Raw genomic sequence first — 15,283 nt, 5'->3', positions numbered from 1 at the left:
ATACTCACTCTGGGATTGGGGGTGGGGGGGTCGACACAAACTAGGGCTTTAGATAACTTTGCTATCCACCAGTGACCTCAAATGTAGAGACATCTCTGGGCCCGCTGTGCTCTGTCAACCAAATCCTTCTTACTGCTTGGTGACTTCAGACAAGGATATGTTGCCCGCCCCACAAGGATAAATCCCAGCCAAGAAAAGACTGTTTATTAATCTGATATTGTCTTTTTATTGTTTGGGGAATAATGCAGTGGAAAGAAATGATTGATCGGAGGGCTTGAGAGACTTTTATATTGTCAAATCGGTCCATTTACAGATCTGCGGATGTTTCTCCAGGGGGCATGATCCCACAAATCCTAAGAACAAATGTGTCATCATGTACGAGTGTTCCTGAGTGTTTCCTCTCAACACTAAAGAACAAAAAGTAGAAACATCAAAACCTTCTAATTCACTGTTAATGGATATTGGATTGTCAATGATTCCATCAATAAAACATTGATTGATTGATTATTTCAATGTCATAAAATGCTTCTTTCTCAATAAAATGATGTTTGTCCCACTCATACGCTTTTTAGATACACATGCAGTCCCTCAATACCCTGAAGAAGACCGTCATGTCGAAACGTTGGTAAATTACTAAATCACTGTTTTTGCATCGTGGCTATGAGTGTGGGACTATTTTCCTTTACAAATATGCAGATTTAGGCGTGAAATCACTGAGTACAAATCACAAACTGAGCACACAAATGTCTCCAGTATAGACTCCGGTGGAAGGATAAATAGTGCCCCAACTGTAACTGCCACCGCACCCCGAGAGGGAATATTATCAGGAAGGTTTGTGGTTTCATTGATTTCAAGACTGCAATCATCCCCATCTGATGTAGTGGGCTGAGGGAGGATAAGTGAGGCTCCACAATCCGCGGACCGGCACTGTTTGACAGTGGGACAAGTTTGAGATAACTTCAGCAAAAACAATCTAATGTTAAGAGTTATTTCCTGCAACCACTGAATGCCAGATCATTGCAGTCCTGTTTCCTGTTAGTCCTGTTTCAAACGTCCTTGTTAGATTTGATCATATTTAGTCAACCTTATCCTGTTTCTTTTTAGTCAAGTTTTCGTTGATTAAAAGTCTGGGCATTTTAATCCTGTCTTTGTCAAAAAAAACTGTCACTATTTTAGTTTAGATTTGGTCAATGAAAACCATTGGCATTTTAGTCGTTTTTAGTCATCAGATTATATTGCATTTCAATCTTGTCTAGCCAAAATATCACATTGTGTCTTTTTCCCAAACCCTGTTTTTATCATTGTTAAGTTTGACTTAAGTAAGTTACTCCGATTCCTCCTGAATGTGCTCATTGTGTGATGGCGGTGTGACCTGATATGGCGCAGGAAACAGGAAACAGAGCTGGCACGCGCAGCACAGGAAACAAAAAAAACAGTCTAATATTTAATTTTTTGTCAATGAAAATAAAGAGAGAATTTTTTTTAACTTAATTTTAGTCTCATAATTTTTTGTAAACAATATTGTATGTTGATATAGTCACAGTTGGTGTTTAATGACGTCGGTGCCGTCTCGTCAACGCCTCGTCTCAGTCATGAAAAAAAAGGTTGTTGACGAACGTATTTAGTCATAGTTCTCATTAACGAAATGAACACTGCTCTAATTACACCATGTATGTAAGAAGTAAAAAAGTGCCCTCCAGATGCCCCTTTCTGGTCTATTTATTTGGCTTTTATCTTAAAATATTTTTTTTTCTTTGCATATCTAAAATCCGCAGATTTTGTAATTAGCGTTCTGTTTTAAAGTGGTTTATATTTTCATTTCCACTTTTGTCCAACAGAGCACATTCGTAGGATGACCCCATTTCAATACTCTTCAGCAAAAAAAATGGATAAAAAAACAAAACATCTCTAATGGCCCTCACTGGAAATTATCTCTGTACAAGTCTGTAATGGTGCTGTCAGGAGTGAGTTTCAAACCATTAAGCAATTTGAGGTGAATCAGGGCACACAGAAATAAATTGAATTCACACTTGCTGTGGTTGAAACTACTCAAGACAGATGGAGAAGAATATGCTCACAGTGTATTTCTGAAAGAATAGGCTCAGGGAAACCAAAGCACTACCATATTTGGTTTTATACAAAGCTTACTGAATGATGACGTTAACTTCAATGCCCTTTCCTCTTTTTAACCTGCCATGACAGCATAGGCATTTCAATCGACTATGCGAATACTAAAAGCATAAGAAGGAGAAAACAGTCCATTGTCTCTCTTCATACTTCATTCATCATGTGCGTATTTGGGTTTTAGGTCAAATTTAATACTGAAAATATGCCACAGAAGCCCTCAAAACTTTTGGCGCCTTGACAGATTTATGATTACACAGCGTTTATATATAGGCTACAGGACATCCACCATGAAAATAAACATGATGAATTAATCAGTTGAGCTTTAATGGGCAAGTATTTATGGAACTCGATCCCAAAGCTTACTACGCCTGTGTGTTGAGTCGTGCCAGACCTCAATCCACAAACCTCTGGGAGCAGCGACGAGGATCCTTATTTGTGTCCTCTTGCATTGTTCATCACTTATATTACCGTGTGTCAGTGGCACAAAGAGAGAACGTTTTTGACTTTTTCTGCATAGCAACCAACCTTCATCCAGGGAAATAACTATGTTAAATGTTACTACAAAAAGGTGACCACAAATAATACTTATTATATGCAATTATAGAGACGGCAAGTTTAATTTCCCGATGCAGGTTTTTCATAGATACATTTCCCCTTCAATTGAGGATTGCTATCAACTTCATTATTTTTTTACTATCAATAACAAACCCTATCCTCGGATACCACATTAAATCACCAGAATAAATACAAGTTTACTTTAAAAAATATATAGTGGCTGTTCATGCATTTCCTAATTTTATGTTTTTTTTAGGAGGTAATTATTTTTAAATTGAGCCAATATAATTACAACGTTAAAAACAATTACTTCTGGAAATAAAATAAAATAATATAATAAAATAAAAAATCCAAACACAAAAACAGGTTAAATTCTCAATCTTCTGTTTTTAAAATCCACAATTAAAATGCTCAAATTAGCCTTACTAGAAATACACCATAAAAAAAACAAAAAATACAAAAAAACACTATAGATAAATAAATGACAAACATGCTATTTTTTTGGCAAAAAATATTGTGATGTCAAGGTGCCCATCCCTCTACCAAAATATCATGCACACATGCGCACAAACACACACACAGCTACAGAGCGTACACAGTTCACTACGGTCAGGTTTAACTATACAGAACAGTAAGAGCAGTCCAACCATCCTGGCTGCATTTCATCTCCCTATGAAAGACTCTGCCAGCAGCTCTTCACTAGTAATGAACTCCCTAAACTAACGGCAGTCACCCAGCTTGGTGACAATATCACCAGTCAACACAAACAATCAATCGCGTCTGCTGCAATAACATTGAAAGGAAGTGCCTCCAATTTATCTTTATTAAATCAATAGGGATTTGATAGCCTTACCTGCAGTGGAGTGCTTTGCCCAGTGTTGGATCTGTAAGTGTCTAGTGCATTGGGACAAGGGGAGATCTCTGGTTCACTTGTTGTTTGTCGGGGATGGGGTAGTTTGCTGTGTGGCTGGAAGCGACACTCCTAAGGGCCCACTGTGAATAGAGGTCAGGATAATAGACACAGTCACACAACAAAGACTGATAATCCTGTCTCGCCCCACAGCTCCCGTGTTGCAATCAGACATTTTTAGGGCAGTTAAGCTGCAGCGAGGGGCGGCTGAATGAACCGCGGTTAGCAAAGACTCCCAAGCTCCCATTATGGACAGTAACCGGTGTCAATTCGCAGCAATTAGACCACTCAGATGTGTCAGTAGACAGGCCTCAAATTAATAAATAAATAACGTCGACCACAAGTGCTCGCTGATATAGCCTTTTGAGTCATTTGAGTCTCCCAATGGTCCATTTCAGTGCAGAACACTTAGTCCTTCAAAAAGTGACGAGGTGTACCTCCTCCTCCCCACTTATCCTGGATGACCTTTGAGTGAAAATAGTCCTTAGTGAGCAAGTTGCTTAAATCTGCTTCCACTGGTCGTCAGAAACATTTGTTTAAAGTGGTGCAGATCCTTTAATGCTGCTTCATTATCAGTTTGAACTGCTGAGATAAACAAAACAGTAAGCAAGACCACTTATACTCCTATTTCCTGCTGTACACGTTTCAAATCGGACATGAGCATTAGCCACAACTTGAAGAGCTTATAATGTAACATTGAAGATAATCAATAAATTAAGGCATGGGATATATATATAACTACCACCTGATATTGAAAGCTGTTGAAATGTGGAAACCAATGTTGTTGCCTTAGGCCTTAGAGTAAAGAGGAGCAAAAGAGTAGCCTCGGGCTCACCACTGTGTTGTCTCTATAACACAATATTTTTTGGAGAATCATCACACTCTGGAGGACGTAACCTCTATGTTAGGCCTGTGTATTTGTGCCCATGTCTGTGAAATCAACACAATACGGAAGAGTTATATCTGTAAGTGTGTTCTACTATTTGGCTATATATATATATATTCCCTCGTCCAAAACAATTTGAATATGGTGATAACTTTGATGATTGCTTCCTATGAGAGCAGTCACAGAATATTTTTTTGGACAACATGTTAGAATTTAATGATGCTTCACCGTGAAAATATTTAATTGGGGATTTTTTGGAAAAGAATACACAATTCTGTTTTATGGATGCTTTTTCTCAGGGTCTCATATTGTGGCCTTTTACACAGAACAAAGCAAAAAGGACACAAAGCAGCGCCTCTGAATTTGACTTGGAGTGCTCAATCAAGAGGAAGTCATTACTTCAGAATAAGGGGGTAGCTATGCTTTGCTGCCCGACTTCAACTGAATACCTCACCTTTCACCAACGCATAAATAATGTGCCAACTGTCTTTGATCTGTTGGAGGTGATAACTCCACAAGCATGTGGACACCTTCCGCTGATAGAAGAGGCTCTGCTCTGTCCAAATATGTGTCAACAAGCATCACGCTCACGGAAATGTACTGAGCAGGAAAAAAGTGAACAAAGAGAGAGCTAAAGATGGACAAAGGCTTTACAATGCCAGTGGCAACTAGGGCTGCAACTAATGATTCTTTTCATTATAATTTAATTCACATTTTCTAAATGTATTTAATTCTTGAAAATAGTATCAATGGGAGTCTAATCTTTGGAATGTAAGACACTTTTATAGTAAGACACTATTATATTTGAATGAAATCTGTGGTTACGGGTCATTTTTTCTCTCAGCAGAAAAGAAATCACATTAATGACAGCTGCCAGCGGCTTTTCAGTGGCCGTAGTGGACACTTAAGATTGTCATCCCCCCCCCAAGAAATCACAGAAGCCTGTAAAAGCCCTCTTCTGTGTCAGCGGGGCAGATTGAGTGACTGTTCCTGGACAGTCAGACACCGTGACACAGCTGAAAAAGGCCAAAAAAAAAGATAACATAGGAAAGTGAGCACACAAAGCACTCCTCAGAGAGGTCAAAGCGAAGACAAAGTCCCCCTTTCAGACAGAAAGAAAAACAAAAGTCTGTGTGACTTTCAACATGCCTGCTTAAACCAAAGTGCCCAAACAGTGTGAAATGAAGGGTCACCGGGTAATAATGGTGATATTAAAAATATTATAATTGCCTCTCATTTCCATTTCAGATTTAAGCTGTGAAAATATGACCAGCAATAGCCCAGCCCTCACTGAGGCAATTTATTTAATCCTTATTCACTGCTGTGAGGTGGTGAGGAAAGTGACTGCAAGAGGCAGTATTTAACTCGGTTTGTGTTCATACATTCCTTTTTATATTTCATGATCCAACTTTTTCATTTTTAAAGTCCAAAACTAAGCAGCGGAATATTTTGTACAACCGTAAGGACGTCTTGTGAAATGTCTACAGGAGCAAATGCATCTTTAGTTCTCTCTATACCGCAGCGAGTGAAGCAGAAAACAGGTTGAGTTTAGCCAAGGGAACTTATTAGCAGAGGGTCCCTGGTGGGGGAAATTCCAGGGAAACGGGAAGAGCGGCTCCTCTTCTTCAGAGTTGGCTGTAATGCCATGAGCATCCTCTGCTGGTATAGAAACACTTCAAACGCCCAGCCCCTAAAGAAACACACTAGAGAGGCAATATACTAATTAATACACAACCTGCATGAATAACCCATATGTGTATACTCAGTGTTCAATCTTACATTATAATCATATCTTACATTCCATAATACTCTAATGAACACATACGTTAACTCGGGGGAATAGTGGGTTCAACTATACTCAATATCATAATGTATGCAGACGACAGCGTGTAAAACATCTGTTTATTTTTATGCAGTTTTCTATTCTTTTTTTCCTGCCTCTACAGACTGCATGTGTAGAGGCAGGGGAAATAAAGCCAAGCATTATGTATGAGCCCTTCAGTTCAGATGGGCTAACAGAGTAAATAAAGTAAGAGGTGGAGAAAGCATGGCCATATCACCGCATTCAGGTAAAAACCTTGTAACTCCAATTAGGAGGTGCGCTCTAGGGCTGCAACTATTTTATTATTGATTAATCGGACTGATCTGAATTATATTTATTTGATTATTCACTTTAACAAATGCCTGTTTTATTTTATCATCACTCCAAAACCCAAAGACATTCAGTTTACGATCATATAGGACAAATAAAAGCATCAAATCCTTATAGTTGATAAGCATGAAACAGGAAATATCTGGCATTTTTGCTTCAAATATGACTAAAACAATTAAATCAATGAATCGACCCAAAAGAGGTGCCGAAGCTAATCAATTAATCAACTACTTGTTAAAGCTCTAGTTTTTTGTATTGAAATTTACATGGAACTTTATATTAATCATATAACCTGAAGTTCTGTGTTATTTTGCATCATTGCGCGATCAACAGACATGTTTGTCAATGCAACATGACAGCAGATCATCATTTGAAGTAGAGCTGCAACAATTAATCGATTAATTGTCAACTATTAAAATAATCGCCAACTATTTTGCTAATCGATTAATCGGTTGGAGAATTTTTTTTAAGAAGAAGTCAAAATTCTCTGATTCCAGCTCCTTAAATGTGAATATTTTCTGGTTTCTTTACTCCTCTATGACAGAAAACTGAATATCTTTGAGTTGTGGACAAAACAAGACATTTGAGGACGTCATCTTGGGTTTTGGGAAACACTGTTCGACATTTTTCATATTTTCTGACATTTTATAGACCAATCAAATAATCAATTAATCAAGAAAATAATCATAAGTTGTAGCCCTAAAGTAAAGCCCAACCAATAATTCAGCAACAATATTAGCTGATTGTTTATATATCCAGCAAATGAGTAACAAGAAATTTCAGAACAGAAATGTAATGTAAATATATTTGAGCTATTTTAAAAATTGTGTCTCCATTATGTAGTTTGTCCACCAGAGAGCACTGACAAGTTTAGTTTTCAAATGTAAAATGTCAAACAATGTTAGGGGATCCTTATCAAAAATGTTTCGTTCATAAATACCACATATCGTTATCAAATTTGTTCAACTCAAATATTGATATTATTATCGGCCGCAGAAAACCAGTATTTGTTGGGCCGTCATTTTAAGATTTCACCCAACACTGGCAGTATGGCCCTGTGATTTCAGCAATGTGAAGACATGGGATAAAATCGCTGAATTTCATACTAAAAATGGAATCAACTGGAAAACTTTTTTTTCACAGCGCCTAAGCCGAATGAATAGAAAAAAAAACTATGCTGCTGTTTTGGTGTCATTTATGGGCATGCTGCTTCAGTCCTCTGCTCACTGAAGCATCACAGTTTAGTTTAGTTCAGTTTATTATGGGATCCCCACTAGCTGTGCTCTAAAGCAGTCGGGGAGTCTGTCAAAGAGCTACAGCCTATGAAAGCGCACAACATGGGTTGAGAAGAAACCTTGAGGGGGTAACCTGTTAGTCAAATCCCAAAAAACTGAGGAATTCGACACTAACAGCTAAATTTAGAGCATTGTATTTCACAAAAGGATGGAATTTTTTGCTGTATTAAAGCATTTTTTTTTAATTGAAAAATAGTGCAATGTTGTGTTACATCATATTCACTGATATTCATTACATTTTTAATACTTTCTTATTGAATTGCTGAAATTGTATTCTTCCACCACATGACGAGACACTCTTTCTGATGGCAAAATGTGCTAAAATAAACAGGAATTTGGGGGGAAAAAAACAGCATCTGGAAAAAATGGAAACGGATTACATAGGGCCCTGAACTACCAATCTGTGGCATAAATAATGTAGCATTTCCGGGCAATAAGTGGCCTTTCCAAACAAACCATATCTTGCTTGAGGGTTGAAATTGTTTCTTTGCCAAAATACTATTCCCAAACCTGCTCTACAGACAAAGAATAGTTCCCAAACTTTCTTTTCCTTTAAAAAGTTTTGAAAAAAATATTCCAAAGTAAAAAGAAGAAAATATTGCTCATGGTGTTTGGGCAAACAATAGGTAATATTTACCTGTAAACCAAAAAACAAAAACCACTTCGAGACTTGCAGCTGCTGCAACTCGTACTGAAATGTATTCCCGAGATCCGTCTCAGAAAAGCAGCTTGAACCATAAAATAGATTGCTGGGCCTATGAAAAACCACCATGTGGGTACAATAATAACTCATTGTCCACAGATACACGGGCTGTAGCAGTAATCTTCAGATCTCCTCAGTGAGGAAATATAGATATTTGTAAAAGCACTGAGGGGATTAGGCAGGGTTTTCTACCTCCTGCGGTACATGGCCTGAGTCATGCTGGGAGCACCAGGAGCTCTGTGGAAGTCTGGTGAGGAAGGAGAGGATTTGACCTAGCTGCTGCATTATTCTGATATGACCCAAACAAAGCCATCAGCGTGGGACCAGCGTAGGGGGTGCAGTCTGTGTCTGTCTCTTATCCTCCCTCTATATAATGAAGATGAATATATGTAGACATCATTTACAAGGAAATCTCATGTTAAGAGGCAATACCTTCGGAATCAGAGTGAAATTATATTGCTATATGAACAATAAACACATTATAAATAAAATATTTTATAAGCTCTAACTAATACAGTATCATTAATAGGGATGTCACAATACCACAACTTTAGTAGTCGATACCAATGCCAATGAAATTCCACGATTCTCGATACCAATTTGATACCACGGTAAAAAACAAAAGTGAAACAATAAATCCCATGTACTTCAATATACACTCCTTTATTACCATTTGCATACTGGTTACTTGTTAGGAAGTTAAACAGGTCATAATTCCCTCTCTATTTTATATTGCTGTGAAAACATCTCCTTCAAACAACTGTCTTTATTCAAGTTTCTCGCCAAAAACTAAATTTTACAAGATTGCATTTGAACACATCATGATACCGTTAGAATTTACCTTCACCTAATATTCATTTTTACTGAATGGAGCCTCAACACATTATAATGTCAATCAAAGGCACCTCCCGTGTTGAAATCGGCATGACGAGAGCTAGTCCATGTTAGCTGTTAGCAGCCAGTAAGCAGCCAGTAAGCTCTCGTCCTGCCGATTTCAACACAGATTTGTTGTTCGTGATATAGCATTAACAGGGAAAAATTAGGGGTGCGTTTGGACGCGTCGATACTGCATCCCAAACACATTTTCTATCATCCTTGGGACGACGGGACGCCATTGGTCGCGAGCCCTTACGGTATTTACGGTATCTGCTGTTCTGTAGAAAAACAAATACCGTTTTTTCTGAATTTCGTTATCGACTTGGTACCGAAGTATCGGTTCTCGTGACTTGTGATTCGTAATCATTAATACTACACATGGTGACTGCACCTGACTTAAAAAAGGCACATTCAGTGAGAGCATTATTTAAAAAATGTACAGCAGTGTTCTGAACAGGCTTTTCCCCAACCTGTTAGTTCACACTGCTTATGTACACATACAGCTGTTAACCCTCTCAGTCATTCTCCTGAGTTAATTCCTAATGAAAAATAAATTGAGTTGCTCCGTACACTTTCATAACATTTCCTCCTCAAAATAAATGGGCTCCTTTATGAGAAAAGACACACTGTTGTTAATGATTTTATAAGCAGGGCGCCCACCTGACATCCTGTTTTCTATTACTGTTCTTTATTCAATTTGCAGGGCGCGCTGCAGGTGACCTAACCTATAAAAGGGCACTCCAAATTAAATTATCAGAGCTCCTTGAAATTTTATAAATTCAGAATCGGCCTCACAGAGGGATCTCATACCAGAAGCTAATGGCCTCACCTTTAGCTTTGCATAAATCAATCGCACCAAAGGTTAGAACACATCATGCCAGGATGTATCAATGCAGTTTTTAACATCATAACATGTAGTAATTTTGGAAGTGCGAATGGCAGGTGTGTGAGGTCATATGTGAGAAAGCTTGTGTGTCCTTGCATGTACGCACACACATATGATTACTGAATCTGCCTAGAAGACCAAGAAGTACAGTAAAATCCAAATACGTGCACAAGATTAAGTATATCATGGGAATGTAAACATAAAACTATAACATGTCCTTTCATTCACAGCTTTGTGTAACTGATCTGGGCTTTGAGGGTCAATACATTACACATCAAATGCTTAAAATTAAGAATTATAAACAATTTAAATAAAAAAAACCAATCTAAATCTACAGTAAAGCTGAAATGATTAACCAATTGGAAATTAATAGGCAAAAATTTGGATGATTGAATCATCGTTTAAGTCTTATATTACTTAAAATTACTACACATTCTCTGGTTCCAGCATCTCAAACGTGATGATTTACTGCTTTTTTACTGTTTTATACTATTGTAAACAGGGATATCTTTGGGTTTTGACTGTTAGTCAGACAAAAGAAGCCATTTGAAGGCAATATCAGAGGCTTTCTTGACTTTTAGTGGTCTTTTTTCAGTAGTATATTACATTTCTTAAATCATGATTAATCAATGAATCAAGAAAATAATCGACAGATTAATAGACGATAACATTATTATTAGTTGCAGCCATACTTATATAGATAAAAAGTGCAAAGAAAAGAGAATATAAAAGCAGAATCCTCATTATATTAGAAGTGAAAATGACATAATTGGTTTTGATATATGGATCAGTGTTCTTTCCATGACTATTCAGCAACTATTTTGATTTGAATACAGTTGAAAAGCTTTATATAAAAGCAATACCAATCATGTTATTTTGTGCAGTTGTGAAAAGTGGCAGTGCAAAGCTTTGTCACCTCAATAGGGTTCTCTTTATCCTTGAAAGAGCACGAGCTCTTTCCAGTGTCATTTTGTTCCAGTCGGTAACCTAACAAGAGGTTGGTGGCAGAAAAAAAAGGCCCAATCAGTAACACTTGTTGCACCTGAGAACATGGAAATTTTAGACTTCTGTGTTTGAGAAAATGGAAAACATCGTCTTGTAAAGAAGTCGGGAATATGGATAGGATCATTCAACTGTGTTCAATCTGAGTCAGGACAAATTCCTTTATGAAGCAGTCGAGCGTGAAGGAAATTCATTTGTAAATTGCTCCCGATCTTTGGAGAAATTGCTCCTTTTTCAAATTCAAGTCCAGATGCAGAAGTGACACAGAACAAAGTCTATTTCATATATCTGCACAGGGATTTCATCTGAGTTAAGTGTACTTCAGTATTTGCCAAAAGTCCAATGAGAACAAAACTAAATTGTTTCAACATTAAATGTTCACTTTAATATTATCCTTTGCCAGTTTTTTACAATCTGTCATATTAAATGTGATTGCCTTTAGGCATGTGCCATGAAAAATTAATTTTATTGTTTGGCTCTTTTAAAGGTGCTGAATACGGGATTGGGAGCATTTCTATTGCCTCTCCGAATGGCCAATTGTCATTCTATTATTTTAACTACTTGACTCCAAAAATAAATTTCTGCATTCACTTAGTGGTGAGGATGATTAGAAATCAAGTTACAGCACTTTAAAAAACCTATAAAAATAAATAAAATTCACACTTTTATTCTGAAGGCCAGCCACTGATATAAGAAGTCTTGTTGTTTCCACAAGAACACATGACTGCGAGTTCTTAACTTCCATATACATACTGTATTTTTCTCCCTACAGTTCAATTGTTGAGCATAAATTGCTAAACCCTGCGCTCGGTTTATCGCATCACAATTTTTTTCTGCCAAGTTACATCCAGGCGGCTCTGCAATATCTTCTTAATGTTATCTATGACGCTATGTCCAATTTCCTGATAGGGCTGTCAATGAATATTCTAAATTTGAATATATATTTGAATAGTAAAAAAAAGAAACACAGATTTGAATATGAAAATTACTATTTGATTGTCAAAAAAAATTAAAAAGCAGCACTACCCCGGCTGTCTGCCTCGTACGCACTAAATGCACCACATGACAGAGTCACACAACATCACTTTCATGAACTGAAAATGAAATGTTAGGTCAAGTTGAACAAGGAATATTTCAACAACATCCATAATGATGGCAGAGAACTGGGTTGCAGAGAGAGTGACACCGTGTCCGAACAGCAAACGCTGCATTACGTCATGTAGACAAACCATGTACCTATCAGCTGTGCACTCAAGATCAGACTGGAGACGTAACCACTTAAAAGATGGGTGAGTAGTACTTGCTATCTTCCGACGTTTGAACTTTTTAAACAGAAAACACATGTTTAATATTGTGATAATCACTGGAAATTAAATACAATATAGCCAACAGCAAGTAGGGAAACATTCAGACAACTCTCTCCAGCCAGCTGCCTCCTTATTTAGGTTTTTGTAGTGAAATGAGGAGGTATCGTTTAGATAACTCCTCATTTTAACCTCACGAATCAACTGTTCCTCGTCCATTGCGGGCTTTCAAAACGAGCGATAGTTAGAAACAGGGCGTCTGACAAAAGTTCCGCTCAAAACGGTACACAGACAGTTAGGACACGGTGTCATGGACATAACGCGCAAAAATAGATATTCGAATAGTTCAAACCTATATGTTTTTTTAGAACGAATATTTGAATATTATTTTTGGCCAATTTTGACATAATTTACAGCTTCACTGAAGTCCACTGACTCACGCTAAGTATGTGCAAGGCAACCAGATACGCTTCGTATTACTTTAGAATAATAACAACATGATTGATATGATATTTCATATATGAATCAATGGTAAAGTTATGATTCTGATCTTCTGATTCTATTGTCAGTATAGGAGAATAAAGACAGTGTTTTTAACAGAGCACTATTTGCACTTATCAGGACACGTACAAATGTATGTAGAATGACTCTTACTGATTAGCATTACATTTATTCCCTTCACTCATTAGAACTTCTCCTCCTCCCGCGAGAACGGGCCGAATGCTCGGTCTGTGGTGTTGCTGCTTGCAGCTTACTCGAGAACCACCCATACAAACAACTTTGCACTTGACAATGTGCTTTCTTGGGTCCTGAGCAAAACACTTGCCATGACATAGTTGCATCTCACACCCGAGTCACGGCTACTCATGGTCGGAAACACCGGTGAAATACACTCTGGTTCACGAGAAAAAACACCAGGGGCCGACTTTACCGTTAGGCAAGGTTGGCAACCTGGGACTGGGGGCCCAACTGAAAGGGCCCCCCCCCCCTCACAGCTATAGATTCATTATGATGTTTAGATAAGAAAAATATTAACTTGTGTTACTATTCTAACTTATTGTACCCCAAAATATCTTACAAAAATGTCCCCAAATCAATTAAAAAATATGCAACTCAATTGTATACTACTTACAGTGTACTTCTGCTTCAGAGGAAAACATTGTAGTACTACATTTACCTGACAGAGAAATGCTGCTGTCCAAATTCATCAAAGTACTCCACGGGGTCCCCAGCGATACACCTGCCAAGAGTGAAGTAGATCGGATGAGCGGTTCTCTAGATATGCGAACGACATACAGAAGTACAGACAGACATTCCTGACTTTATAGTTAGATAGAGGCTATTATTGGTGTTTTTTTTACCAGGAGATGAATATTCTGTGTGGATATGGTAGTTGTACAAACATGAGAGTGAAACAGAAGGCTAACAGAACAAATTCAGAACTTGGAGAAATGCTCTCTGTGTGACTTTATATTTGCAAAGCCAACCTGTGTTATTCACTCAATTAGACTTGAATCTGACCCTGTCAAACTAAAGTTAGGCTGCATCAAGGAAGGTAAGAAAAAATAATAAATAGAGCCACTTTCTTTTTTATGTTTTTTTTTTTATAAATGAACTGCAGTTCTCTCTACTAAATGAAATAAAGCACCTTTTCATTATGGACAGTTCCACTGTACACCACATGTCCAAACGGCAAACCAATTCGACTGACCCCATTCCGCCGCCTCATAGTCACACACAGGGATTTGATCTGGTGACCTATCCAATTACTTTTACAATTACACCAAGTGGTTTCAAATGTGTTATTCAAATCTGTCAGATATTTCCAGGGACATCCACTTTGACTCTAGAAACAATTTGGCAAATAGTAGCTTGACTGGCCTTGAACGCTCCAGTGTAACGAATGGACACGTGTGGCCTCGAAAACCTTGCATCTCTTCAGCTTAACTCGCTTGAGGAGTCACTGCTTGTATGCTTGCTGTTTGGCGGTCATATTAGTCTGTAAATAGCAAGCGGGCTTTTGGCCACTTGTGTACGAAAAGCTGTATGAAAAATCTGCGGATAAAAGTTGTGAGAGTCCAGTAATTGCTGTTCAGAATCATCCATAAACTACTGCCTTAAATTTCAGGGCTGTTGAATATTTGATTTATTATATTACTCTGTAAGTGCTGCACAGAACTAGCCCATCACGTCCTTGATGGCAATATATGGAAAAAAGGCAACACTTACAGACTTTTTACTTAATTTTAAAGTATAGCCAAAAGTATCTGAACTACCTTAACTGTGACATTTAAATCAAGCGTTCATCAAGGTCAAAAAATGGTAAAGCTGAGAGTCAAAAACCCTTTAGACTAAGTTACATAACATTCAGGGCCTTCACACTTCATATGACAGCTATGTGGCACAAGAGGAAGATCCTGTCACCTGCTCTGTTGCTATTGTCCGGATGTGAGAGGAAGCAGAACCTAACCTGACCGCTGACCACCAGGCAGCTGTTTGAACCGAGAGCCAAACCCCCCCTTTATCCACTTCATCTCTAAATCTACAGGAACAATACAGTGTGTGGGTGGTGAAGACACACTTATTG

General features: G+C 37.8%; 1 long non-coding RNA gene across 1 annotated transcript in view; it reads right to left on the bottom strand.

Moving 5' to 3' along the window:
• Nucleotides 1-5,824: 5,824 nt before the first annotated feature.
• The window catches only part of LOC141767657 (uncharacterized), a 91,111-nt gene continuing 81,652 nt past the window's right edge, over nt 5,825-15,283 (bottom strand). Inside the window, exons 3-4 of the long non-coding RNA XR_012593908.1 lie at nt 13,874-13,936; nt 5,825-6,168 (exon numbers count right to left, since the gene is read on the bottom strand). This is a non-coding gene — a long non-coding RNA (uncharacterized LOC141767657). The remainder of the gene's footprint in view (nt 6,169-13,873; nt 13,937-15,283) is intronic.

Source organism: Sebastes fasciatus, chromosome 5, assembly GCF_043250625.1.
Source record: "Sebastes fasciatus isolate fSebFas1 chromosome 5, fSebFas1.pri, whole genome shotgun sequence".
Taxonomy (NCBI): Eukaryota; Metazoa; Chordata; class Actinopteri; order Perciformes; family Sebastidae; genus Sebastes; species Sebastes fasciatus.
Note: the sequence above shows the minus strand (reverse complement) of the source record. Positions and strands in the feature narration are given on the sequence as shown.